This window comes from Anomaloglossus baeobatrachus, chromosome 5 (assembly GCF_048569485.1).
Source record: "Anomaloglossus baeobatrachus isolate aAnoBae1 chromosome 5, aAnoBae1.hap1, whole genome shotgun sequence".
Classification (NCBI taxonomy): domain Eukaryota; kingdom Metazoa; phylum Chordata; class Amphibia; order Anura; family Aromobatidae; genus Anomaloglossus; species Anomaloglossus baeobatrachus.
In genome coordinates, this window is record NC_134357.1 from 337,756,173 (window position 1) to 337,778,717 (window position 22,545).

Below are 22,545 nucleotides of genomic sequence, written 5' to 3' on the forward strand. Positions count from 1 at the left end.
AACTCTAAATCCATGTGCATGATCCCAATGAGTTTCTGCAGCATCGCCTGAGCTCAGGACTTACATTTGAAAGGATCTAGCAGATATCTAAGCATGGATCAGACGTCACAGGATCAGAAGGCCGTCCACAAGAGTCACAGCAGGTGTCTTCTGGGAAATAAAATTCTGCATCCAACCATAGTCATCCATCAGTGAGAGAAAGAGCTCCGTTGGGGATGTTACTGGAACAGGAACACATTGCATCCGGGATATAAAGGACACCATGGTGACAGATTTTGCTCACTCATGTCCCATCTCTTTCTAGTCACTGGAATCACTGCTGTACACCATGAGGCCTACAACAGAGCCCTAAAGTATACCATAGAGTCTATGCAAGAGATGACAGAGACCTCCTGTGGCCAGAGGCCGACACTGCAAGTGTATTCCTCACCTTTCCACAAATGGACACCACACGTACTGGAAACCCAGACATGACAGGGGGGCTTAGAGAGAGCCTGCAGAGGTGGAAACTATTGTAAAATGCAGGATACAAATCATATATTGGCTAGAAATAGTATTATTCCTCATGAACATACATGACAGCTTATTCTGAACAGTCACTTGAAATAACGGGTAAGCATTAAGTGAAACTTTTGATTCTCGATAATTTAAGCACTTTGGTTTCTTGTCATTCCAGCTGTTGGATTTGAAAAGTAATTCATTAAGCTATTTCTTTTGTGTGTTCATTTAGTGACAATTGTAGAAGCGATTGGGTGCCTTACAAAGTTTTTTTATTGCTTTTTTTGTCAGAGAACAGTACAAAGAAATGCATTAAGCATACTTACAGTAACAGAAATGACAAACAGTGTAAGTAAACAGCCACGGCTTTGTCACCTTGTTAAAGTTTGAAATAACACAAGTACACCTGGTTAATCATTTATGACTTTAAAGCTGTTGTCTTAATGGGACAATCTCTTCTTAAATGCAAGGTATCCCATTGATCAACCTTTATTACAAAGAAAAGTTGAGGCTGGTGCTGAGGAGAATTGGAATATTACACAGTTGTCAATAAATGAGTGATAATTAGTGATATCCGAACTGGCAGATAACTAGGACCGGTGGACCTAACCGGATTAAAAAAAATCCGGATCCGGCACGGAATTGATCCCGGATATTTGGCAGGACGCCGGTCCCCATATAAGTCTAAGGGGACCAGAATCCGGCACGTAAAAATGGTGGTAGAAGGGATAGGGGAATTGAAGGAAGCGCTTGATACTGACCGAGTCTTTGGCACATCTGTAACTGCTTCCAGGCCGCTCATTCTTCTTCTGGGACCACTCATTATTGATCATCCATATTCACTGCTTCCCCCACCCACTGGCAGTCCTGACATCTGTGATTGGTTGCAGTCAGCCTGTGTGACAGCGTCTAACTGCAACCAATCACCGGCACTGTCTGTGGGTCACTGTAGATTGGAGTAAAAATAAATAAGTTAAAAAATTGGCATAGGATTCCCCCATATTATGATACCCAGCACAGGTAAAGCATATGGTTATAGGCTGCAGCTCCCATCCGTGCACTTATCTTGGCTTTGTATCAAAATAAGAGGAACCATGCAATTTGAAGCATGCAACTTGAAAAAAAAGAAAGCATGCAACTTGAAAAAAAAATAAAAAATATAAAAATACATTTTTAAAAAACAATGTGCAGTCCTCTCCTTTTTTGATATCCAGCAATGATAAAGCCAGACAGCTAGGGGCTGCTATTCTGAGTCTGGGGACCCGTGCTTATTGTGCTCCCCCTAGCCTAAAAATAGCAGCCTGCAGCTGCCCGAAATTGTTGCATCCATTAGATGTGACAATGCCAGCACTTCATTCGGCTCTTCCCAGTTGTCCTGGTGTTATGGCAATCGGGGTAATAAGGGGTTAATGACAGCTCATAGCTGCTACTAAGACCTAGATTAGTAATAGGAGGCATCTATGAGACCCCCCATTACTAATCTGTAAGTGAAAATAAAGAAACACAAACACGGAAAAAATCCTTTATTTGAAATTAAAGACAAAAAGCATCCTCTTTTACCACTTTATTAACTCCAAAAATATCCCTGCAGGTTTGACGTAATCCACACAAGGACCATGACGATTCCATCTCTGCTTCATCTGAACACACGGCGAGCGGCCATAGAACAAACACCACCCACTGTGAGCTCCAGGTAGAGACTGAGTGAGCTGCGCAATCAGCAGTGACGTCACTCAGGTGATTTTCAGTCACTGGTAGAGGACAGTGGGAACCTCCAGCTGTGACAGCGTATCATCTGAGTGATGTCACGGCTGATTGCACAGCTCATTCAGTCTCTGCCTGAAGCTCACAGCGGGCAGTCATTGTTCTATGGCCACTCGTTGTGCTTTCAGATGTAGCAGAGCTGGAATCATTATGGGACCTTGTGTGGATTACATCGGACTTGCAGGGGTGTTTCAGGGGTTAATAAAGTGGTGGAAGAGGGTGCTTTTTGTTTTATTTCAAATAAAGGATTTTTTTCAGTATTTGTGTTTATTTCTTTTCACTAACAGTTTAGTAATAGGTGATCTCATAGACACCTCCCATTACTAATCTAGGGCTTAGTGGCACCTGTGAGCTGACATTGACTCCTTATTACTCCGATTGCCACTGCACCAGGGCAATCAGGAAGAGTCGGGTAAAGTACCGGCATTGTTACATCTATTAGATGCGGCAATTCTGGGTGGCTGCAGGCTGCTATTTTTAGGCTGGAGAGGGGCCCAGCTATCAGGCTTTATCATGGCTGGGTATCAATATAGGGTGGACCACACGTTGTTTCTAGAAAATTATTTATTTAGATATTTTTAAAAAAAAACACCTGTAGCCATATGCTTTTGTGACACCCTGGCAAAACCAGGTAGTCACAAATAGGCCCCCGCATAACACCCTCCCTTACTTAGGAAACACACAGTCGACCTGAAACCCTAATCACCCCCCCTTAGAGAAAGATAGACACACCAGTGGGCGTGACCAGGCGGTTGGGACACGCCCACCCAGGTGTCTAGACAGCCCGGGGTGGGAAAACAAGCAGTGAAAGTTTGGAGTTCAGTTTGGAGAGGAGTGTGGGCTGGCGCTAAGTGTAGCTCAAGCAGGAAAAGTTCAAGTTGAACGGTGCCAGGGTAGGAGCCCTGGTGCCTTGGCTAGGAGGCAGACGGTGGTCTCCGTCAGCAGGAGTCGGGAAGACGGCTCGGCAGAACCGAGGTGGACTGGGACAGGGTTGTAGCCCGCCGGTACCGACCCGGGGAACCGACCCGGAAACTGGAGCACAAAGGGGGGTACTCGGACCCTGAAGCCAGAAGCGGAAACAAGCGGCCTGGTTAATTAACCGATTGAGGCCAGGACTAGAGGTCCTGTCCCACCCAAAGTCCCTCATAGAAGACAACAGCCCACCGATAGGGATAAGAGGTCACCGCCAGGGCACATAGATCCCACGGGCCAACGTCTGCGGGCATGGCTCCTTAGGCCACATCCAGCCAGGAGCGGACTCCTGAGTTCCAGACTGCGAAGTCCATTTACACAAAGTCAGTGCATAAGAAAAGGATAGAGACCACCAGCCTGGGTGGGGGACCCGAATGCAACTGGCTGCGGCACCGGCCACCAGCACCTTGGTTTACCAGAGACTCGTGTGATTTATTGACTGTGAGTAAACAAGCATCCCCTTGCCGTCGCTATACCCTGCACTAGACACTGGGACCCGGGGCCACCATCCCTACCCATGAAGGGGTTAACATCCAGCTGCCACTACATCTCCCCCGGGTGCCCCATCACAGCAGGTCCCAACTCACCACACACCGTGGGTGGCGTCACAAACTTTATACGGCCTAGCCCGTACATCTACATCCCCCCATTTATTCAGCGTGTCCGTGAGACCCCCGGGTCCGGAGACCCTCGAGCCACCACCCCAGCAGGCCCCGAACCCGGGCAGCGCCGGCTGCTGGCACGGGGGTGGCACACCCCAAAACTTGGCGTCACGAACAGGATACTTACCCATCCACCTTACCATACCTTGTGGAAGTGCGCCTTGTATTGGACAGTCAGCGGTGATCCGTTGCTAAATTTTCAGAAGTCACCATTTTGGTCGCAATCTTTGGGCGCAAAAACTGCAGCCCAGCATCTTCTTCACCGAGAAAAGAGCGCGAAAGCCAAAGCCCCGCCCCCTGGGAACACAGCCGTAAAGCGAGCCTGGAAGACGAAAAATTAAACTAACCGGCCGCAGAAAGAGGTGTCGGCAAAAGACCAAAGTGGGCGAGTGAAGATTCTGCAACATGTGACCGAGCAAATAAAGGGCAGGGACTCCAGGACCCTGCCACCCTTCTCGTCCTGGATACCAGCAGTGCAACATGGCCGACCCGTCTGGCAAGCCCGCAGTGAAGTAGCCCACGCTTGGAACAGCCGACTGGGTGGAAGCCCAGACGGAGCGTATGTGCCGCCGGATACAGGTGCAGGCGAGCTTTCTGCTCAAACGATGGATGGCCGAGATGGTGGAGTTAGCTGCAGCCGTTCGGGCCCATGAAATGGAGGCAGCCTCGGAGGAGCGGGTAATCGACCCACGTCCCTATTTCCCTCAGGGACTGGCTGACCAGGCTGAGGGGCCCGGTCTGCCCCTGCCCGCCACGCTGCTTTCCTCGCCGCCCGCACCTGTTGCTGACACCCCGCTTGGTCCGCTGCCACCAACACCGGCAGCGGTACCTGTTCCATCGGCTCGCGAGGACCCAGCAACGGAAGCCGCCGACAGCGAGCCTGTCACCACCCCGGCACCCGTGCAAGCTCCACGCCAGCGCACTGCCCGAAAAATGTCCTGTCCGGTCCCGGAGGAAGAAACGCCCGCAATGACGACGGCCCCGGCCATCCGCCCGGCCGCAGCGGAGACAGTCCCCGACCGGAAGCCAGCACCGCTCAAGACACTAACCACTCCCAGACTCCCAGCCTCGGCTGAGGCACAGCAGGAATGCACCTGCGGGGCAGCCAAACGGGCCATATCACAGCAGGGCCCTCCATTGCCAAAAGTGCCGGTCGTATCCGGCATGGAGGGGCACCGGCTGGGCCCGGCCCCCGCGCAGGCTTAGCAGGAGCAGGCAGCAGATGCTGCTGAAAGCGGCAGCGGCGCCAGCTAGGCAAGGAGATTGCTGCCCGGCAAAAGAGGAAGGCAGAGGTCCTGTCCCGGACCTACAGCGAAAAGGACCATCTAAGAAACGCCACTTTCCGGGTGAGGGGCCCGACGTATGAAGGCCAGGTCCGGCACTTTAACCCCCACAAGTGGTGAGGCTTTATATACGAGCCGGGCCTGCAGACCGAAATATTCGTGTCCCGGAGGGACGTGGCCCCTCATCTGCCCGTTGGCCACCCAGACCGGGACCTGGAGCCCGGGGAGCTGGTGACGTACACCCGGCACTGTGGAGAGGGGGGGTGGTTTGCCCTCGATGTGAGGAGGCGGGTGAGAATGGGTGCCCAGCTGCACACCCACCCCTCTCCGCCAATTTCCAGCCCCGATGAAGAATGTTAGATGGTGGTTCCCAGCTACCTTTAGTTTAAAGACCCCATTGGGACCGTCTACAGTTCCCGTGTTTACAGTTAAAAAGACAATGGCCATGAACTTTCAGGCCAACCCATAAACTATTGGGTCTTGTAAATAGTCCCTGACCAACCTTCTCACCCAGCCGCAGTCTCTGGAGAGATTGATTGGAGGACGGGACTGAGGTAGAGTCGGCCGAGGCCCTGTCACCAGCAAAACCAGTGACTACCCTCCAGGTCAGGGGTCCCCTGGACGTGGGGCCCTTGAAAAAGGACTGCCGGGTAAGGAACTTTTTACCCGGCCCGTTTGGGCAACACCCGGACCGACCCTGGACTTGGACAAGGGGTGCCAACCTGTGTTTTAGTGGTGGCATCAGGGCTAGGTTGTTTTGGGGGGGTGAGGTGAGAAGGACCCGGTCCATCCCGTCCCGGTTTTTATTGTGCAACGTTTAAGAAAAATGCCTCCCGTAAGGGAAGAAACCAATATGCTTGAATGTAAATATGTTAGTATAATTGTAATCTGTTTTAACCTTTTCATCTTTTCCAGTTCAGTTCAAAAAATGTTGGTGGTTGGACAGCCCCCGGACGGTCTGTATTAAACCAAGGGGGAATGTGACGCCCTGACAAAACCAGGTAGTCACAAATAGGCCCCCGCATAACACCCTCCCTCACTTAGGAAACACACAACCGACCTGAAACCCTAGTCACCCCCCCTTAGGGAAAAGGTTGTAGCCTGCCGGTACCGACCCGGGGAACCGACCCGAAAACCGGAGCACAAAGGGGGGTACTCGAACCCTGAAGCCAGAAGCGGAAACAAGCGGCCTGGTTAATTAACCGATTGAGGCCAGGACTAGAGGTCCTGTCCCACCCAAAGTCCCTCATAGAAGACAACAGCCCACTGATAGGGATAAGAGGTCACCGCCAGGGCCCATAGATCCCACGGGCCAGCGTCTGCGGGCACGGCTCCTTAGGCCACATCCAGCCGGGAGTGGACTCCTGAGTTCCAGACTGGGAAGTCCATTTACACAAAGTCAGTGCATAGGAAAAGGATAGAGACCACCAGCCTGGGTGGGGGACCCGAATGCAACCGGCTGTGGCACCGGCCACCAGCACCTTGGTTTACCAGAGACTCGTGTGATTAATTGACTGTGAGTAAACAAGCATCCCCTTGCCATCGCTATACCCTGCACTAGACACTGGGCCCCGGGGCAACTATCCCTACCCACGGAGGGGTTAACATCCAGCTGCCACTACATCTCCCCCGGGTGCCCCATCACAGCAGCGGTAGTTTCCCAACTCACCACACACCGTTGGTGGCGTCACAAACTTTATAAGGTCTAGCCTGTACATCTACGTCCCCCTATTTATTCGGCGTGTCCGGGAGACCCCTGGGTCCGGAGACCCTCAAACCACCACCCCAGCAGGCCCCGGACCCGAGCAGCGCCAGCTGCTGGCACGGGGGCGGCACACTTTCTGTGCTGGGTATGATAATATGTAGGACCCTATCTCAGTTTTTTTTATTTGTTTACTTAATTTTACTCCAATCTACAGTGACCTGCATACAACACATGTGATTAGTTGCAGCTAGATGCTGTCACACAGGCTGGGGGCGTGTCTGACTACAACAAATCACAGACCCCAGGGTAGGCAAGGGCAGGAAAAAGCAGAGCATATGGATGAGCAATAATGAGCCCCAAAAGAAGAATGAGTGGCCTGGAAGCGGTTATAGCCGTGCCGAAGACTCGGCCAGTATGAAACGCTTGGTTCATTCTTATTTTCTTTATTTTTCCTTTAGTTTTTTCCTTTAGTTTTTTTTTTTTTATTTACTGAGTTGCCGGATCTGGGGATCTGGATCATTATCCTGAATTCCCTTACAATTCTGGGCCTGGGTCTGGTACTTGGGTACGTTGGAAACGGCACAGATCCAGACTTTTACAGTCTGGGTGTCATGGTTCGCCTCCCCGTCCACATGGCTAGGGGGCGGAGCCTTCTCTCGGGCCTCACTTCCGGACCCTGGATGCCTTAAAAGCTGACATTTCCAGTGAACCAGGGCCGGCTATAAGCTTAGCACTGTGATTTCTGGTCCTGTGAGTGATATCCTGATCTGTCTGTTCCTGTGCCCTTGTCTGTGTTCTGTCCCCTGGTCGTCCCTCCTGTCCTCTGTCCCCTCTTCTATTTCCCCACTCGGTTGCTTCTTCCGGTACTGACCTTGGCCTGACTTTGACTCTGCTTCTGCTTGTTCCTCCGGTCCTGCTTCTGCCCGTACGGTGTTTGACCCAGCCTGCCTGACTATTCCTCGCATGCCCTGCAGTTCTGCTTGTCTGCTGTGCTGTGAGGCAGTGTATGAGAACGCTGTGTATTTACTTCCTGGTTCTCGTTGCTCTGTGTAGTGTCTTCTGCTGCAGAGCTCTGGCTTCACCTGGTGGCAGCTTGACACTGGGTCCACCCAAGGTAACCATCCAATGTAATGGATGGTTACCCAGGAACTGCTTGGGAACCCCAACTTCATATGAACAGAGATTGCCTAGTTAGGACAACCAAGTTAAAAAAAAGTGATTAGGCCCCAGAATACATCACCATATTATTATTAGTAATACAGGGCGGAATAACCTTATCTGGATCAACATTGTCTTGTTACTCGTGCTGAACATCGACCTATGACCTATGATTTACAGGTTGGCCTAGAGAATGTACTAAAATGGAAATTATTTTACTTTCATTAGTTACACTGGCACAAAAATTTACATGATCTGAATGCCACAGTGGAGCAGATTTATTAATAACACTGCAGGGACAAGCTTTGGAAGTGCTTAAAATCTGTCATTAGGCTGAACATTGCAGAATATTTTAGAGGTTGTTGCATAGCTGAAGGTAAATGTCTAAAAAGTTGAAAAAAAACCTATTCTAATACAGGTCCGAACTGTAGGCCAGGTCTGATCTGTTTTTTTGTGTTCTGGGTGTATATGCTATGGCATATCATGTAGCAATGGGCCCCTCTCTATCCTATTTACACCACTAAAATTTAAAGTTATACAAAGTCTAACATTAACTTATTTGTTAGCAATATCCTAAGCTGTTTGATAAATTGCACCTTTTATGTCCGTTTCTAACTGACCACACAATAATACAACTTACCAAATATATAAGAACTTTGCAGATACTGTTAACTTGAAATATGGGAAGTTCCATGAAAGCAATGCATGGACAGTAGGGATGATCGAATACCTCAAATATTCGGCTTCACGAATATTTTCCAAATAGGTCACCGCTATTCGATTATTCGATGTGCAATGTAAGTCTATGGGAAGCCTGAATAGTTCCGAATAGTTGTTGTTCAGGCTTCCCATAGACTTACATTGCGCATCGAATATTCGCGAATAGTAGAATAGCGACAACCTATTCGGAAAATATTCGCGAAGCCGAATATTTGAGATATTTGATCATCCCTAATTTTCAATGGGGCGAAAGGGGGGTGATTTGAACTTTTAGGGTTTTTTTATTTTTTTAATTTTTCAAAACGTTTTTTTCTACTTTTTTTTATTTCACTACTCCCTATAGGGGGCTATATGGATCAGCAGTCTGATTGCACTTCCACATTTTCTGATCACTGAACACCAGATATGCTCATCTCCTGTCTCACACAGCTGTCGGCCGTGTGAACCAGGAAGTGAGTCATGTGAGCTACAGGAGTCATCACATGACCCTGTGCTACCTTGACAACCATTGGATCCACGTGATCAAGTCACGTGACTTCCGGTGTCGGGCAGTGAGTAAAGTTTAACCGCGACCACGATTATAATGGCGCTGTCACATCTTGACAGTGCCATTTAAGGGGTTAAGAGATCGCGGATCTGCTCGTGTCTGCTAGGCACACATGTCAGCTGTACAAATCAGCTGACATGTGCACGGATCCCCCCGGCTGCCCGCGGCAGCCAAGTGGGATTATTACTATGACCGTTAGGACGTAATTTTATTGCCCGCGGTCGTTAAGGGGTTAAGTGTGGGGAAAAGGATATAAAACTCCTCCATATGTGTGTATACAGTATGTATGAATGTATATATACTTCTAGAGGAAGTTTTTACAATTGTTATTCACAGCTTTATATCATTCAGGTAATTTTGGATCTATAAACACTCTAAAGCGGGCTTTACACGCAATGACATCGCTAACGAGATGTTGTTGGGGTCATGGAATTCGTGACGAACATTCGGCCTCGTTAGCGATGTTGTTGCATGTGAAACGCACGAATGACCATTAACGATCAAAATTACTCACCTAATCGTTGATCGTTGACACGTCGTTCTAATCTCGATTATCGTTGCTGTTGCAGGACGCAGGTTGTTCATCATTCCTGCGGCCGCTGGCAATGAGGAAGGAAGGAGGTGGGTGGGATGTTCCGTCCGCTCATCTCTGCCCTCCGCTTCTATTGGGCGGCCGCTGAGTGACGCCGCTGTGATGCTGTACGAACCGTTCCCTTAGAAAGGAAGTCGGTTCGCCGGCCACAGCGACGTCGCTAGGCAGGTAAGTATGTGTGACGGGTGTAAGCGATGTTGTGCGCCACGGCCAGCGATTTGCTCGTGACGCACAACCGACGGGGGCGGGTGCTTTCACCAGCGACATCACTAGCGATGTCACTGTGTGTAAAGCCCGTTTTAGGCCTCCTTCATAATTATTTCCAGTACATGTTGCTTCCCTTTTTTTCATGAATACCACCCATACCCATTATAACCTATGGGGCTGCTCATATATGCATGTTCTCACACGGACTGTTTTTCCGTGCAAACCACTCAGAGACATGTTCAGCACCACGGATGACACGGGGCAAATACAAGTCTATGGGTCCGTGGAAAAACATGTATAATACATTTTTGGCATCGAAGTGCTGAAGGTGTTTAACATTGAAAAGCATAGAAAAAGTGTGACGCCCTGGACACCCAGGGGTCAGAGGTCATTTCACTCACCACATACACCCCCACCCCAGTGAGGTATCACCAGTCGACCAAAAGACCTGATGGCCTCCTTCAGAGTCAGACAGGCACACCAGGTGGGCGGAGTCAGGCGGAAAGACACGCCCTCCGATGAGTCTGCTGGCTTGAGGCAGGAAAACAGTAGGGAGTTCAAGTTCAGAGTTTGGAGAGTGAGGAGCTCAGTTCTGTGTTGGCCCTGGGTTGGAGCCTAGGACCCCAGATCAGTCAGGCAGGCAGATGGTCGTGGCCACCTGCAGGAGACCGGGAATACGACCAGCGGAACCGTAAGGGACCGGGACAGGGTAGTGGCCCGCCGGAACCGAACCACTGGATACCGGAGCACCAGGCAGGGTACTCAGACCCCAAACTAGGCTATAAGCCACCACCATAGTCAAATCAACTGATTGCGGTCTGGACCTCAGGGGTTCATTCCCACCTAAGTCCCGATTGAAGGCAACAGCCCAACCCGTCCGGATAGTAGCCACTGCCAGAGGCCAGTGATCCAAGGGCCAGCGTCTTCAGGCAAACGGGCTCCTACGACACATATACGCCGGGGAGCGGGCTACCCGTGCCCAGGCATGGTAGCCAAGATCACATACAGGTGCAGGAGAAAGGCGGACATTACCAACCTATCTGGAGAAACTGCAGCCGGCTGCGGGCCCCTTTCGTCACCCCGTTTGGTTTACCAGTGACTCTGTGTGGTTTAATCGTGAGTACACCAGTGCCATCAGGCACCGCACCACGCTGCACCGCAATACTGCCCTTGCACCCCGGGCCTCACTACCGGGCCCCGAGACCAACATCCCCTACCCACGGAGGGGTCAACACCTAGCTGCGCCCCTACACTGCTCCCGGGATTCCCCGCACCTTTACCGCAGCGGTGGTGTCCACCATCACCACAACCCGCGGGTGGCGTCACGAACTTTACAACACAACCACCCCACAACCCCTGCGTACACCGCCACTACACCCTTCCAGAGCGATGTGACCCCCGGGGTCCGGAGGTGCTCGAGCCACCGACACAAACGAGCCCGGACCCGAGCGGCTCAGCGGTCGCAGCCGAGGCCGCGGGGCGGTACAAAAGCTCTGTAGTTTCTTTATTTGTTTAGCCATACCGCAAAAAAATGGATGACATGCTAATAATGGTAAACATGGACACACTGATGATACCCTGATTCAAAACACTGATGACACAGGTACCATTTTTTCATGTGGATGTTTTACACAATGGTGTGGAAGACGCCTTACAAATAGGACTCTGTACTTCATATACAGGAATACCTACTATATAGACAGGATAACACAGGAGTTGAACTTTAGTTCAATCTCCCACATAGCAACATAGCTTCACTTAAATTGTGTTCTAGGTCTTAGCGCAAACTCGTTAATTGCAAATTACTCAACGTGAAAATGTTCTTTAATGCTAATCTAATGAAAAGGAATTGTGTAATTACACAGCGAGTGCGGAGCTGCAGAATCAATATCTGAATATAGACAGCTATCTCATCCCATGCACAACTAATCAATCATCCTACCAATTACAACTTTATAGTCATTAATTATTTTCCCAATCCCTTCTTAATTACTAAAGGCTGGTGTCCCTTGGAGGGTGTGTTAGCCGCTGAGTATCTGCAAGGAGCTGGTGAATTTGCTTGGACAGCCTCGGGGAGCCATGGAGGGTGATTAGATTCTATAATTAATTGTGCTTCAGACCTATGTTTCGGGGGAAGTAAATTCTGATGGTGGGGAGGAGCAGTGTGCAGGTTTAACCACCTTCCTGTTTCAATACCTATTACTCTGTTCCCTTGACATTTAACTGTCTGTTACGTGTAAAGTGAGAGCTTGCTGAGTTATCAAAGCCTTAGGCTACGCGCCCACGATAAGTTTTTGACACTGCTTTTTTTTTTCAGCAACTAAAAACGCAGCCTCCAACAATTCCAGCAAAGTGGATGGGATTTATACATATTCCTGCCCACTGAGCTTCTTTTTTACTCAGCGTAAACTGACCTGCAGTGTGGGATTCAAATCCACAACATGTCATTCGCTCTTGCCGGTTTGCTAAGTTTTCGCACAGAATTGCATTCGATGCGGAAAATCTGAAGGTAATAATAATAATAATAAAGTTTATTGATATAGCGCCAACATATTCCGCAGCACTTTACAATCTGGTGGGGGGTTGTATAGACAAAAACAAAACAAAATAGTACATAATTCAACAGCTACAGTAGGAATGAGGGCCCTGCTTGAAAGCTTACAATCTATGGGGAAATGGGGGACACAAAAGGTGAAGCACAGTTGTAGATCTGGCCGGCCATCGTTATGCTAGTTTATTGGTTACATATAAAGATAAATGATCTGGTCTTTAGACAGTAACCTTTTAGGTGCTCTTACGTGCTTTTGGTTGTATGTAGGATGTGAGGACAGAAATAGGAGAGAGAAGGTTACGAGTAGCATTTAGAAGGTGGGACGGGGGAGAGTTAGGTTAGTAAGTTATTATGATAAGCTTGTCTGAAGAGATATGTTTTTAATGTACGCTTAAAAACTTGGGGGCTGGATATTAGTTGCATTCTTTGGGGTAGTGCATTCCAGATAACTGGCATGGTACGAGAAAAGTCTTGGAGACAGAGATGTGAGGTTCGTATTATGGAGGATGTTAGTCTAAGATCATTTGCGGAACGAAGGGGGCGGGTAGGATGATAGACAGAGATGAGGAATGAGATATATGGTGGTGCAGAGCTGTGGAGAGCTTTGTGGGTGAGGGATATGAGTTTGTATTGTATTCTGTAGCTGATAGGTAGCCAGTGTAGTGACTGGCACAAGGTGGAGGCATCGGTGAAACAGCTGGACAGTAATATGACCCTGGCTGCTGCATTCAAGATGGTGTCAGGACCGGGAGGACTGGTGGGCCCAGGAGGTGGATCCACTGGACCGAGTATCCCACCGGGGGGCAGGGTACACGGCAGCCGGAGCACTGGCGTGGCCGGGACAGGTATAACCAGGTCAGCGGAGTCACAAAGTTCTTTAGGACGGTAAGGAAGACAGGCACAGGTACCAGGGAGCAAAGACAAGAAGTCTACAGGACACGGCACCAGGGGGCCTGAGCACCTAGCACAAAAGACAAAGCTTCTAGACACGTTGATCAGGCCCCGCCCACATGGAAAGGCAAGTCTTATATACCCAGCACAGCCCTATGTCATTTCCTGCTTCAGGTGTGCTGGGCCTATAAGACCAGGAGAGTGGGCGCGGCCTGGTCCTATACAGAGGCATTAGTCAGAGTCAGAGTCCCAGGACTCAGGGGAGCAAGAGCGGGAGCGGCAGCCATGACTGGTGAACACATGGACTGGATCAGTGGGTAAGGAGCGGTGCTGGGACACGGGGAGCGTGACAGTACCCCCCCCTCTATGCCCCCCCCTCCGTGCACAGAACCCCAGGGGCACCCCGGATCGAGTCACCGGACCAGGATCCAACACGAAGGCGGGGAAGGACCGCTGACCCCGTACCGGCTTCCTGGCCGCACGGCGCCTAGCCGATCCACCAGCAGTGGCAACGGGGGCAACGGGAAGCGGGGGGAGACAGTCAGAGGCAGGACTGGAGTCTTGGACGACCGGATCGGGCGTCTCGGACTGGGTACCGGACAGTGGCTCTTCCTCGGTAGCCGGTGGCATCACAGTCTCAATTCTCAGGGACGGTGGAATGTCGCTGGAGTGCGTCGTCTCCTCTGGTTCCGATGGCACCACAGGCACAGGAGACAAGAGTTGTGGCACGGCACTGGACTGCGTCGTCACCTCTTCCTCTTCCTGCGGCATAACAGGTTCAGGTGACAGGGGTCGAGGAACGGGCTGTAGGCAGTGGTCATGACACAAGGGTCCCCAGCGGGAAATAGCGCCAGAGCGCCAACTAATGACAGGGTCATGGAGTTGAAGCCAGGGCAGACCCAGCAGGAGCTCAGGAGCCATTCTTGGGATGACATAGAAGGCTATAGTCTCGGTATGCGAAGCGCCAACCTGGAGGTTCACGGGTTCGGTGGTAAACCGGACAGGTTTGTAGAGTGGTTTTCCGTCCACTGAGGCGAACCAGAGAGGCTTCTTCAGCGGGGTGACAGGGACCTGGTATTTGTCTACCGTGGCCTGGTGAATGAAGTTGCCTGCTGCCCCGGAATCGATGTGGGCCTCAGCTGAAAACCGGGTCCCCTCTGTCGTCACCCGGACAGTCTGTTTAACTGGAACCAAAGGGATTTCGGTGGCAAGGATGGCGGTTCCCACCATCCCTTGGACCTGGGGTCTACTTGGTTTCTCCGGGCAAGAACGGAGCATATGTGAACCGTCTCCGCAATAGAAGCACAGGCCCCGGGCGAGCCGTTCTGCACGGCGTTGCTTGGCTTGGGTCAGACGGTCCACTTGCATGGGTTCTGGCGATAAGTCACGGAAAGGCAGGGACGAGGGAGCGGTAGGTCTCTGCGGGGGCAAGGCATGGCAAGGTGGTCGCTTCTCCCGGACTCTTTCTTGGGTACGCTCCTGAAAGCGGAGGTCAATCCGGGTGGCCAGGGAAATCAAAGCATCCAGGGTGCGTGGAACATCACGGCCGGCTAGTTCGTCTTTAATACGACCCGAGAGACCCTCCCAAAAGGCCGCTGTTAAGGCCTCATTGTTCCAGCCCAGCTCCGAAGCGAGCGTGCGGAACTGGATGGCGTATTGGCCGACTGTTTGGGTCCCTTGGCGTAGCCGGAGGAGCGTAGAGGTCACTGCGGTAGTTCGTCCGGGTTCGTCGAAGGTGCCCCTGAAGGCTCGCAGGAACTCCTGGATGTCGGTGATCATCGGGTCCTCATTTTCCCACAGGGGGTTAATCCAGGCCAGGGCTTCGCCTTCCAGGTGTGACATCAGGAACGCCACCTTGGCCTGGTCTGAGGCAAACAAGTGCGGGAGCAACTGGAAGTGCAGGGAGCACTGGTTCAGAAAACCGCGGCAGGACTTGGGCTCCCCTGCATAGCGAGGCGGAGCAGCGAGGAGCAGTTGCGAGGCCGTGGAGGAAACTGGTTCGGACCTGGAGACTGGTTGCTGCGTGGACTCAGACGAGGCGGCGGTCTGCAGCGTATATAACCGATGGTCCACGGACGCCAGGAATTTCAGCATCCGGTTCAGGGTTTCACGCTGTTGTGCCAGCTCCTGGCGCAGCTCAGCCAGCTCTGATGTTTGTGCTCCAGCGGGATCCATGGCCTGATCAATCTGTCAGGACCGGGAGGACTGGTGGGCCCAGGAGGTGGATCCACTGGACCGAGTATCCCACCGGGGGGCAGGGTACACGGCAGCCGGAGCACTGGCGTGGCCGGGACAGGTATAACCAGGTCAGCGGAGTCACAAAGTTCTTTAGGACGGTAAGGAAGACAGGCACAGGTACCAGGGAGCAAAGACAAGAAGTCTACAGGACACGGCACCAGGGGGCCTGAGCACCTAGCACAAAAGACAAAGCTTCTAGACACGTTGATCAGGCCCCGCCCACATGGAAAGGCAAGTCTTATATACCCAGCACAGCCCTATGTCATTTCCTGCTTCAGGTGTGCTGGGCCTATAAGACCAGGAGAGTGGGCGCGGCCTGGTCCTATACAGAGGCATTAGTCAGAGTCAGAGTCCCAGGACTCAGGGGAGCAAGAGCGGGAGCGGCAGCCATGACTGGTGAACACATGGACTGGATCAGTGGGTAAGGAGCGGTGCTGGGACACGGGGAGCGTGACAGATGGATTGGAGAGGGGAGAGTTTGGTCCGAGGGAGACCAATCAATAAAGAGTTGCAGTAATCCAGGCGGGAATGAATAAGAGCGACAGTAAGGGTTTTTGCAGTTTCGAAAGTAAGAAATGGTCGGATTCTGGAGATGTTTTTGAGATGCAGGTGACATGTGCGAGTGAGTGATTGTATATGGGGAATGAAGGAGAGTTCTGAGTCAAATATGAAGGTAAAAAAGGAACATGCATAGTGTGTTCAGAAAGTATAAAAGCCCATGGAGACTGCTGACATCCACCATCCCACCTAACACAGACCTCCCTTATACCCACCGACGCAAATAAAACACACCACGACTGCTCTCTTTTAGCGGACGGGGTCGGCTACAGCTCTATTTAACTTTCTTTAACCACACTCTTTCCATAAAACTTCAACTTTAAAACTTGAAACTTCTTAAAATGATACGGTTTGCACCTCCAGACTCCTGAAGAGTATGTGTGTGACGCCCCTGGACTAGTCAGGTTGTCACAGGGTACTGTACGCTCTTTATCTCCCAGTGCAGGACTCAACCCCCCATGGAGAAAACAGGAAGGACAGCGTCCACTTGAGTGAAAAATCTTCCTTCTTTTTATTCCATCAAAGTGCAAAAGACAGTGCAACGTTTCGACATAGAATGTCTTTGTCAAGCTATGTCGAAATGTTGCACTGTTTTTTGCACTTTGATGGAATAAAAAGAAGGAAGATTTTTCACTCAAGTGGACGCTGTCATTCCTGTTTACTGCATGGTATGTGAAACCAAGTGATCCCTTGGTACTGGACGGACATCCCAATACTGCCAGTTTGTGTGTTCACACATAAGCAAGGATGGTTTACCTTAGGGAGATCAACATCCAACGCCACGGAGACACGATCGCGCCTTTCTCATTGCAGTGATTCTAGAGCAATGCCCCCTGGGAAATATTCAAAACAAGAAAGCCTGCGGAGACACCATCACATGTTTCTCAACACTGGCAGGAAACTAGCCAGGTCTTTCACCGGGAAGGAACAACCATGGGAAGGGCAGTCTCCAGTCAAGGAGACCACCTATGCCAAACATGGCATCCATCCACAGACAGCTGTTTCGTGGTATTTGCCCCTCATCAGTGTGGAGTAGGAAACTGGCTAGTGGGAGCAATGCCTAGTAGAAGAACACATAAGCAAGGATGGTTGACCTTAGGGAGATCAACATCCAACACCGTGGAGACACCATCACGTGTTTCTCAACGCAGTGATTCTAGAGCAATGCCCCCCTGCCAGTGTTGAGAAACATGTGATGCTGTCTCCGCAGGCTTTCTTCTTTTGAATATATCCCAGGGGGCATTGCTCTAGAATCAATGCGTTGAGAAACACGTGATGTTGTCTCCGTTGTGTTGGATGTTGATCTCCCCAAGGTCAACCATCCTTGCTTATTTAGTCTTCTACTAGGCATTGCTCCCACTAGCCAGTTTCCTACTCCACACTGATGAGGGGAAAACACCCCGAAACAGCTGCCTGTGGATGGATACCATGTTTGGCATAGGTGGTCTCCTTGACTGGAGACTGCCCTTCCCGTGGTTGTTCGTTCCTTCCCGGTGAAAGACCTGGCTAGTTTCCTGCCAGTGTTGAGAAACATGTGAAGGTGTCTCCGCAGGCTTTCTTGTTTTGAATATTTCCCATGGGGCATTGCTCTAGAATCACTGCGTTGAGAAACACGTGATGGTGTCTCCGCGGTGTTGGATGTTTATCTCCCTAAGGTCAACCATACTTGCTTATGTAGTCATTGCTCCCATTAGTCAGTTTCCTACTCCACACTGATGAGGGGCAAATACTCCTAAACAGCTGTCTGTGAATGGATACCATGTTTGGTATAGGTGGTCTCCTTGACTGGAGACTGTCCTTCCCGTGGTTGTTCCTTCCCGGTGAAAGACCTGGCTAGTTTCCTGCCAGCGTTGAGAAACATGTGATGGTGTCTCCGCAGGCTTTCTTGTGTGTTCACACAGGCGGTCAGTGACTTTAGGTGCTGCAGTTTTTCTGTATTTTTATCAACCCCCCATGATTCCTGGTTCCCAACTTCACTGCCTCCATCAGCATCTAAAAATTCTAATCACACCTCGCACCACACCCTGTAAGGCACACCAGTGGGCTACTAAGCTGGAATAGGGCCGGCCACCTTGGGGTCAGGCAGGGAGGTGGGAGGTGACAAGTCTGTTCAGTGGTAGCCCTCAAGCTGTGAGGAGCTTGGAGGAAGCTGGGAGTTGGAGCTCCCAGGGGAGAAGTAGATTGGGTTGCAGACGGTGGTCTGGACCCGTAGGAGTCAGAGACCCGGTCGCGGGATATTGGGACTGGGTGCCTGGCTTAGTCTAGGAGGACAGCCAGCAGCTGGACAATAGCCATCTGGGACTGAAAGCACGTCGGGGTACTGGACCCTAGGTCGGGGAGAGCCCTCAAGCAACCAGGCAATTCACCTGCGGAGGATAGGGACTTTATGGACTATCCCCTCGAAGCTCAGAGATCGGGGCACTAGCGCAACGAGGGGGATAGGGCTTTCTAAACAAAGCAGCCTACTGAAATCCCAAGCGTGAGCTCCTGAGAGCAAGCTCCTCTGCTACCTATAGTAGGGAGCAGGGCCCGGACAGCTTCAAGCTTACGGCCCACTTGGATACATCTAAAATTCTGTGCACGGAGGCAGGCTCTGGACCATCAGACAGTGCTGCAGGTGACGCGACCCAGACGAGCTCCCCCAAGAAGGCAGCGGTACCCAGAGACTTGGTTTACCACATTGTCAGCATCTGCTTTCCTTCTAAGTGAGTACCTGAATAACCCCTGCTACTCACGAGCCTGCACTCCCTCTGCAATCTATCCCACCATCCAGAGTCCCAGGACCTTCCCCTACCCGTGGAGGGTAACGTCATATTGACTGCCCCACTCCACCCCCCCGGGTACTCCCAACGGCAGCGGCTGTACTCCATATTACCGCACACCACGGATGGCATCACAAACTATCTATATCTCCCCTGCAAATAACCCCCCGTCACATTTTGTTGTGACCATGAGCCCCCTGGTCCGGAGACCCTAGAGCCACGAGTAGCGACACCCCGGATCTGAGTGGTTCGACTGCTGCTAGGGCGGTACATGTGCATCCTCGGTCCAAACCGGTTTGAATCACCGCCACAAAGGGGCTGGTGTACCCCTACACCAAGCCCCACCCGTCACCTAGCAGCAGGAGAGTCTGCTCAACCCTGTCCTGTAAACGTGACAAAAATATGTCAAGGCCTATCTCGTTGAGGTGAATGCCATCAGGCCCCTCGAGTTATCCCCCTTGAGATGTCTATGCCACACTACCACCCCCGATTTAGACCGCACAAAATGCAAAAGATGGCAATTGACCCTATGCCGCGCCCTTTCAATGGCTACTGCATCCCTGACACCCTGCAGTGACCTGTCAAAGATAAATGTTTGAATAATAATACTGCATAATACTGAATAGTTTTTGATAAATATGGACCACAGGTCATTTGAATGGAAATGACCTGAACTGTCGCATTGTAAATAGTTGCACCAGTTGTGCCTAATACAAGGGTACAACCTTTCCACAAGGACTCCCATTGACACCACCAACAAAGAGAGGAAAGCATCGCAGGGAGGGTTTGCAGCAGAGGTGGCCGGGAGACGGTCACCATGGAAAATGGGGACATTCCTCCTAGGGGTTTTGGGGACCAGGACCTTTGGGTGGTGGTTGATGGGAGGAGTTCCCCAGTTAGTAACATTTAAGCAATGCCTCCCCTGCACAGGAAGAACGTTTATGTTTAACATGAAAAGTAAAAAAAATGTAAACTGTGTTACCTTTGCAGCTCGAGGGCCGGCTGGATTTAACCAAGGAGGAATGTAGCACCCCTGAACCTGTCAGGGCACTACTAGGTACTGCATCCTGTCAAAGATGCAGGGCCTACCCCCAGGGACCTGGAAGGCCAGTGGCGGTACCATCAAAACACATAACATCCTCAGTTCCCCCTCCCAATCATTGGTGACTGACTACTTGGGGAACAAATGGATGGCCACCAAGGGGGGGAGCCGATCCAGTCCACTAGCTGACAACCAGGGGGGCAGGAGTGAGATATGAAGATAGTCTGTAGTGACAGTAGTAGGAGACGGACATGTCTCGAGACGGGGTCGTTTAGCAGTGACCTGAAATGCGCGTCTTGTGTGTTGATTTTAACTATCATTGCCTGTGTGATCTTGTCCGTGTCGCGCACAATAAAACCTTTATCTATGGGAGTCATCTGGAGGACCACACCCAGGTAGCGAAGCCTACGTGCACATGTTGAGTATTTGGTGAGTTTTTAACCTCTGTATTTGTAGCCAAAACCAGGAGTGGAACAGTCAGAGGAAAAGTATACTATAGTATAAAGGATAATATAGTATAACCACAAGCATCACTTCTGCATTTTTTACCCACTTGTCTTGGCTTACAAATAATGATATAACAAACTCTCCAATTATGTGCATATGGACGAAAAAGACTACATTTACAGTATATACAGGATAGAGATGTCCGTATCTTTGTAATGGAAAGGCACAGGAACAAATGGAAGACAGATTCAGGAGATCAGTGAAGAAAGGTGTCAAGGGGACTCTGTCGGAGAATGTGACTTCGGGTGGGGAGCATTACATTTACTGGTTTCTTCAGGCCGGTGTCCATCACAGTAACACACGCAGCCCCAGAGTCCATTTAGCCAACCAGAAAGCTTGACTTTTATTCTTCACACCCTTATGACAGACTTGGCTCTCCTTTCCTTTAAGTCAGTTTGGTGTATTATTCATCAACCTGTTCCCCTCTGCTATCTTGGATCTTGTCCTCAAGCTTCGGGGTCTGTATCTCCTTCCCTCTGACTTCGTTCCCTTTCATCCGATTCTGGGTCCCGATGGCTCTCTAGCCAGACGACTTTCTAAACACGCCGGGGTAAGCCATAGGCTCCATACTTCTTGAGGTTACCACAGGGCTCCCTGACCGTCCCCAGTACTGAGGCCATGTCTTCTAACACTTGAACCCTATTCTACACTGGTTCCTCTCGAGACCACCCAACTCTTTAACAAATCTCTCACTTCCCCTTTAACCCTAACTCTTCCCTCCTGCTGCTATCTCAGCCAGACCACTAGGTGGCGCCTTTGGTGAAACTCCTGCTCCACTGTACATGGACTCTGCACCCAGCTAGCAGCATAATATATCAAAATATACAACTGGTATTGACATTCCCACAGGGTCTTGTGGTTACCCGTCACTGGGCCGCGGTTCTTCTCCTGGGTCGCCGCTGTGGCCTCGCCCGGTTATGAGACCCCGGAGGTGTCAATAAAAGGCTGTTGATGGGGACAATGGGGGGTAGTTGTTTGTGACGTCACCTGTGGCGTGTGGCCAATTATTATCCGCTGCTGTGGGAATTCTCTCTGCTGGGGCGGATGGTAATGCAGCTCGGATGTCGCAGCTCTCCACAGGCAGAGCTTGGCCCCAGGGAGGATGATAGTGGTGATAGTCGCCAATGGCGATGGGGCGCGATGTTGAAAGCGCCGGCACTAACGTGATGACACAGAGGCTGCAGTTCAAGATCTCTACTCACTGGAAGCACACCGCTGTTGGAGCACCGCTGTTGGAGCACGCTGTGATGGGCTTCAGCCGATCCCGGATACTTCGGAGGTCCAGGCCGGTGTTGCCTTCTGTGCATTTCCTTCCTTCGGTTTCCCTCCACCAGCAGTTCCTGGACCGTGGAACGGGTCACGGGTGCCTTCCGCACTCCTCGCAAACCCTGCGATCCCCCTAAGAACCCCGGTCGGGCCTCCAGCTGCAGACCACGGGCCCCAAACTGTTCGTGTCTCTGCTTATCTCCTCCTGAGCACGACCTGGCGCTTGCTGCGCCCGCAACTGAATGACTAATGTCTGTGATGGCTCCTAACTACCCCTATTGGTGTCCCGCCTCCCAGGTTCCTCAACTAGTGTGCAAGAGGTCTCATACCTTGTGATGGCCACCCCAGCACTTACCCTAGCCCAGTCCCAGTTGAAGAGCTCCCATGTTATGTGTTGATTGGTGTGTTGTTGGTGGTTTACCGGTGATGACCTCCTCCGTATCCAAGATGAATACTGCACCTCTGGTGAGGTACAGTACCCTGTGGCGAATGAAGCCGCAGGGGTGCCACAGTATAACACATAAAATACATGATATACACAGTACAGAGAAAATCCACCTTCTACACCAGAGGCATTTACACTACTTAAAGAATGACCTATTTATGGCAAGAGACAGGTCCT

The 22,545-nt window shown here is 51.0% G+C and overlaps 1 long non-coding RNA gene across 1 annotated transcript in view; it reads right to left on the reverse strand.

Annotated features, from left to right (window-relative positions):
• The window catches only part of LOC142310086 (uncharacterized), a 338,210-nt gene that overhangs the window by 273,889 nt on the left and 41,776 nt on the right, over positions 1-22,545 (reverse strand). The window lies entirely within an intron of this gene.